This window comes from Triticum urartu, chromosome 5 (assembly GCF_003073215.2).
Source record: "Triticum urartu cultivar G1812 chromosome 5, Tu2.1, whole genome shotgun sequence".
Classification (NCBI taxonomy): Eukaryota; Viridiplantae; Streptophyta; class Magnoliopsida; order Poales; family Poaceae; genus Triticum; species Triticum urartu.
Window position 1 is genome coordinate 513,658,537 of NC_053026.1, and position 6,859 is coordinate 513,665,395.

Sequence of the window (6,859 nt, forward strand, 5' to 3'; positions counted from 1 at the left end):
TTAAGGCTATTTGCTGTGGCTATAAGCCGGTGCTTGAAGCGCTCTTGTTCGACGGGATCCTCTAGCACGACGAATTCGTCATCGTCGAGGCTTGCCTCGTCTTCGGAGGGGGCATGTAATTATCATCATCCGCCTCTGCATCTGCCGCTCTCTCTAGAGGGCTGGCCTCTCCATCCTCCTGCCCTAGATCGTGCTGGAGGGGATTGTTGCCATCTTCGGCACTATCCGGAGTATTATTATCTCCTGTGCCGGCATCACCACTTTTGCTTTGGCGGGACTTAGAGCTTCTTGGAGGGGTCATCCTCCGCTGTCTCGTCGCCATTGCCTTCTTTGGGTGTGTCCACCATGTATATATCGTATGATGAGGTGGCTGTCCAGTGCCCTGTGAGCAGTGGTTCCTCTTCGTCTCCCGCATCGTCGTCCATACCGTCGATGTCTTCGGAGTCGAAGTCGAGCATGTCGGTTAAGTCGTCGAAAGTGGCTACTAAGTGGGTGGTGGGTGGGCAGCGAATTTCTTCGTCATCCGCATCCCAATCCTGTCGGACATAGTTCAGCCAGGATCCTCCTGACAAGGAGAGAGACCTTAATGAGTTCAGTATGTCACCAAATGACGAGTGCTGAAAAATATCCATGGAGGTAAACTCCATGATCGGCGCCCAATCGGATTCGCTAGGAACGGGCGCAGGCAGTTCGGAGTCCGTGGCCGGAGAAGGATCCAGCAGTTTGACAACACGGCTCTGGTGCAGGGTAAGGTCGATGTTCGGCTCGATCGCCGCTGAGGGTAAGGCCTCTGTGGCGGGGTCCATCCACCCGTCCATGGACGGTGCAACTGGCTCCGAATTGAGGGTCGGAGCGGCTTCCGGTGCGATCTCCTGAACACTATCTGATGGTAGAGCTAAATCGTACTCATCGTGACCGTGTGACGCACAAAGCAGAGGCTCGAATCCATCGAAGATCAAGTCTCCACGGATATCGGCCGTGTAGTTTAAGCTTCCAAACTTGACCTGGTGGCCAGGGGCGTAACTTCCGATCCGCTCCAGATGGCAAAGCGAGTTGGCCCGCAGTGCGAAGCTGCCGAACACAAAGATCTGTCCGGGAAGAAAAGTCTCACCCTGGACTGCATCACTATCGATGATCGTAGGAGCCATCAAGCCTAACGGCGAGGACACAGAGGAACTCTCAATGAAAGCACCAATGTCGGTGTCAAAGCCGGTGGATCTCGGGTAGGGGGTCTCGAACTGTGTGTCTAAGGCAGATGGTAACAGGAGGTAGGGAACATGATGTTTTACCCAGGTTCGGGCCCTCTTGATGGAGGTAAAACCCTACATCCTGCTTGATTTATTCTTGATGATATGAGTATTACAAGAGTTGATCTACCACAAGATCAGAGAGGCTAAACCCTAGAAGCTAGCCTATGGTATGATTGTATGTTGTCCTATGGACTAAAACCCTCCGGTTTATATAGACACCAGAGAGGGTTAGGGTTACACAAGGTCGGTTACAAAGGAGGAGATATCCATATCCGTACTGCCTAGCTTGCCTTCTACGCCAAGTAGAGTCCCATCCGGACACGAGACGAAGTCTTCAATCTTGTATCTTCATAGTCCAACAGTCCGGCTAAAGGATATAGTCCGGTTGTCCGAAGACCCCCTAATACAGGACTCCCTCAGTCTCCCCCCCCCTACCGCCGGCGTGGCTGCAGTACACTCCTTGCTCACTGCAGTCCGCACGGTGGTCTCTGATCTGCGGCGTGAAGTGCACCTCGCCATGCGGGTGCGGTTTAGAAGAGTTTTTTCATTGTATTCTTGATTTTTCTTATGCAGTTCTGCCAGATCCCGCGAGCAGTGCGTCGCACCCCCCGATGTGGTTCATCCATGGCCACCTCGCGCGATCTCCGCGAGCAGGTCAACTTTGTGCTGGACCTCCTTGGGTGGGCAGGTGGACTGCACGGCGCATGGCTAGCGGTGGTGCTCAGGTGGCGTCTCATGCAACTCCTTCCTGTACCGGCTTCGTGCCCAGTGCGGCTCGGTTGGCGCTGCCATGCAGCTCGGGAGGTACGCCCTCGAGACGGTTGACCATCCCATTCCTCCCCCAAAAATCTGTGCCATAATTTCATTTTGCTTTATATTTTGCAGTGCAGCTCGCATGGACGTGTAATGTGGAAACATGTGTGAAGGAGAAAAAAAAGGATATCATTGTTTTTCTGAAGTTCGGTTTTATTGTTTGAGAAAACACTTGTGTATGATGCGAGCTGGCTGTGTGCTAACATTTGTCGAGAGGTTCACTTTCTTGTGTTCAAGAGGTTCTCTTTATATTCCTTGGGAAAAAATGCTGAGAAAAACAGTGCAATTTGTTTTGACAAAAAAGAAATCATCAGTTCGGCTTTGAAGACAAAAAAGGAAATACTCCGGTGAGTGACATGACTATATCTTTTTTTCCTTTCGTTGTAGTTCATCTCTTGTATCTATCGCCCATGTGGTACATGCTTTTCCTTCCACACGAAAACTAAACAAAAAAATGTAAAAGAACAGTACGTAGTAAAAGGACAACAACCAAAAACAATGAAGAAAAAACAGAAATGCAATTGATCTCATCATGTTTAATGGTCCACTTTTCCTTTTGGTATTTTTCAAAGGGATATGAAAAAAGAGAGGTTCAAACGGCGTGCAACAGCAGTGCACACTTTGAAAAATAAAGCCTAATGTGGTTGACTAATGTGATTGTGGATGTGTGAGTGTGGATGTGTGAAAATAATAAATGGCTATGTATATTTTGAAGCTCACTTTGATGTCTCACGCAGTTTGCTATAAAAACCTATATGTGGTTCACTCGGTAAACAGAAACGAAAAAACATCTCAAAAAGAAGCTCACTTCTTATTAGATGTAGTTCACTCGGTCAGCCCCATGCCGTCCACTTGCCTAGTCTATGCGCATGAAAAATAATAAGTATGAAAAAAGCAATAAAATCTTATGCGGTTTACTTTTCGTAGTGTCGAGGTTCACTTTCGATAGTGTTGCGGTTCACTTACGCCTCGACGTGAAGCGTGCTCCACTTCCTCATCATGGGAAATTTACGTCCGACAAAAAAAGTTATGCAAGTCGCTTGCACATCCGATGTAGTGCGGCTTTCAGTATGAAGCAGTGCGGTCGGCCGTATGATGTTGTTCATCTCGTAAGTACAAAAAAATTGTTACGAAAGCGAAGAAAAGTAATGCGGTTCACTTCTTGATAGTGTTGTGGTTCATTTACACCCGATGTGAAGTGCACTCTACTTTCTCGTCCTTGAAAAAATTACGTTTGAATAAAACAAACCATGCAGTTCTCTAACACGTCTGATGCAGTGCGGTTCTTCGTCCGATGCAGTGCGATTTTCAGTCGGATGAAGAAACCACGTCGATTTGGGTGTCGCGAAAAAACAGAGTGTCTGCATTTCGGTAAATTGAAAACTGCTCTTAAACCGTAAGGAATTAGAGAGAGTGTTCTACATGAAAAAGTTGCGTCTCATCGATATCTTTCCAACGGCAGATCATTTGAACCATTTTGACAACCGATTTGTAAAAATTTCGCGAAAAACGGCCGCTGTCACTCGTCGTCCATCGTTCGTTTTTTAAAATTAACTTAAAATAGTGAGGAATCTCAAATCATTTCAACATATGGAAGTTGCACCTCGTCAATAGCTTTTCAACGGTATATTACATGCCTCGTTTGGACAAACAGTTAAAAAACTGAGCGAAAACAGTACCGAAAATTTTAAAAACATTGAAAAACAGAATTCCGCGATTTAGTAAATTTGAAACTGCTCTTAAACCGTAATGAATTAGAGGAAACAATAGTTATGAAAAAGATGCGTCTCGACGATATCTATCCAACGCTGTATCATTTGCCTCATTCCGACGAGCGGTTTAGAAAAAACGTGAAAAACGCTCGCTGCCACTCTTTGTGGGCTGCACCGTTTTTGAAACTGCTCTTAAACCGCGGGGAATCTCGAAAAGTATTCAACATGGCGAAGTTGCGCCTAATCCGTAGCTTTCCAACAGTATATTACACGCCTTGTTCCAATAAACGGTTAAAAAATTAGAGCGAAAACAGTACCGAAAAAACACTGCGCAGTTTTTCCGACGCGAAGTTCACTAGTCTCTGTAATGCAGTGCTCTTGCCAAAGAAAGTGCAGTGCCCTCGCGTTGAGCATGCAGTGCGAAAGTGTTATCAGAATAACTATTCTGATAATATTATCAGAATAGACGGGCTATATATATATATATATATATATATATATATATATATATATATCGCGCTATTCGTCACCCTAGGTGAGGAATAGTTATTCTTCACCCCCCTATTTTACCATCAATGCACCGTAATTTTACGTTCCGTAAGTTTTGTCTTATTTTCGACGTAAAAAGAGACCGTAAGAAAATATATAATCGCCGTAAAAAATATTTTATGTTATGTAAAATTACAAACGTAAAAACATAGTCTAAAATACACATAAACTATAAATTTTCTTGTCTTATGACCTATATTTTTATTTTCTTATGTCAAATTTTACGTAGTGAATCAATAGGAATGTAACTATTTGAATTCTAAATAATTTAATTATGAAATGATCGTAAGATTACCTCGGGTGAAGAATAACTTATTCTGCACCCTCGATGATGAATAGTAACACTATATATATATATATATATATATATATATATATAGGACAACACTATTCTGATCCTGAGATTAGAATAGTATTTGGATCACGATCAGCTCTATAAGACGCGATGGACTTGTTCCCGAATTTGTACGCGCTAAAAAGGAAAAAACCCACCCCACGTCCCGACCTTATATCCCAAACCTCCACGGCTCCAACAGCTCGCCGCCTGGATCGGTTGCCATCGGGTGTTCCTACCGCAGGCCTCAGCCGGACCACTGCCATCCCGTGTCCGCCTGGACCAACGCATCCCGGACCTCCGCCAGACAATCTCTGTGCGCATCCGCCCCGGACCACCCGCGCTGCCCCTCCGCTCGGACATCTCCCTCACCGCCGTCTGCCCGGACTACCACCGTCACCGCCCTTCGCCCGGACCATCACCGGCGTCGTCGTCCGCCTGGACCACCGCCACCGCCGTCGCCCTCCGCCAAACCATCTTCGTCACCACCGTCCGCCCAGACCACCTCTGCACTCTGCCACGGCCTCCTCCGCCTCGCACCTCGGCCACCTCTGCCCCCGCCTGCCCCATCCACCTTCACCATTGTTGTCCTTTGCTTCGACCACCTGCCCTCCGTCGCGACCTTCCTTGTGCTCCAGCGCGACCTTCTCTCCCCCTACGGCGCGGCCTGCCCTCCCTCCGGTGCTCCTTCTCTCTGCGCTCTGCTTCGGTGTGACCTTCTCTCCCCTACGGTGTGGCCTGCCCTACCTCCGGCACGCCCTCCTCCAGCGCACCTGCTCTCTGCGCTCTGCACCGGCGCGCTCTTCGCCACTGCACTAGTGTTGGCTTCTCGCTGCACGGCAGATCAATTGTGCACGGGGAAGTCCACCCGCTGCAGCTGCAGCCACGTGCCTCCCAGTACGCAGTCGGCATGGCCCTCTAGTGTGTTTTGCTTCCATTCTACCTTGTGTGCGTATAAACTGCAAGAACTGCTCACACCCTCAAAAAACCAAAAAGAGAAATCGATCGCTGCCCCATACTCCACTCTATTACCCACTATCCCTGGTTGCTGCCTCTACTGCAGCGGACGACAAAAGAGATAAAAAAGGGTTGATGCTACTTATTTTTCTACATCGCCAGGTTCAAAAAGTTCCGCTTCGCCCCCGAATGAAGTTTAGTTGTTGCTGAAGCTTATGTTGTTCACCATCGCGTGGCTGCAGAGCATCCATGCAGGTCGAGTAATTTTCTAATGACAGCTCAATTACAATAGCAGCTCCAGCGCGACCGTTGGCGATGGTGAAAACTGAAGTCTGAAACGAGTGTTGTTGGCTACATCCGGCAACAGACATTCTGAAGTTTGTTGGCGAACAAAATATGCTACAACATTAGTTGGTGCCATTGCGTCCGTGCGGCAAGCAGCATTCAACACAATCATGAACCAACTCGTGGAGGTGGAGAGGTTGTTTTTTGGTTGATTGATTTTCACATTTCTTATGGATGGAAAATCAAGAACTGATGCGTTCCTCTGTTTGTATGCTCATGCCCTGGGGGCTGAGGATGAAAAGTACCTCCTAGTTGGGCTATGTGGCAGAGATATATAGACATTTAGGCTTTTATTGATTTTAATAAAAAAATCCATTTTTCTGTTGGTGCATGAAGCATGTTCATGAATAGCTATCAGTTTTTTTAACTTCCGTGAGTAGCTATTAGTGAATTGGTTGACATCTGAAAGATAATTCAATGTGTTATTACCTTCGACACTTTTTCAGATTTTGAGATTTTCTTTTTGTGTATATAATAGAAAGAGAAATAAGTTCAAAAATAAGAAATGACAAGGTTCAAAATATGTAACACGATAAAAAGTATGTGTACGAAATTTGCATGCAAAAATAAAAAGAAATCCACAATACAGTTCACGTATAAAAAAAGTTGAAGTTCGCATAGAGTAAAAGAGTGCATTTCTGAAGGAGATGTACTGAGAAGTACATGTTCTCGAATTCCTGATGCTTATATGGTCGTCCCCGAGGAGGAAAAACGCAGAGCCCACATGTAACATAATGATAATTTAAAAATTGTTCAAGTATTCTCCTGTAGGTACGTTGATGCATATAAATAAACCAAATTTTTGGGAGGTTGAAAGAAATCAAACCCGTCAATGAAAAAATGTACCTAAAATGGTGAAAAGGTACTTAAAAGGTTAAAAAAAACTAGAAGTTTAAATT

At 45.9% G+C, this 6,859-nt stretch overlaps 1 long non-coding RNA gene across 1 annotated transcript; it reads left to right on the plus strand.

Moving 5' to 3' along the window:
- Window positions 1-1,820: 1,820 nt before the first annotated feature.
- On the plus strand, window positions 1,821-2,370 carry LOC125556496. The gene is made up of 2 exons (XR_007305104.1): window positions 1,821-2,054; window positions 2,136-2,370. It is a non-coding gene; the product is annotated as an uncharacterized LOC125556496 (long non-coding RNA).
- Window positions 2,371-6,859: the final 4,489 nt, after the last annotated feature.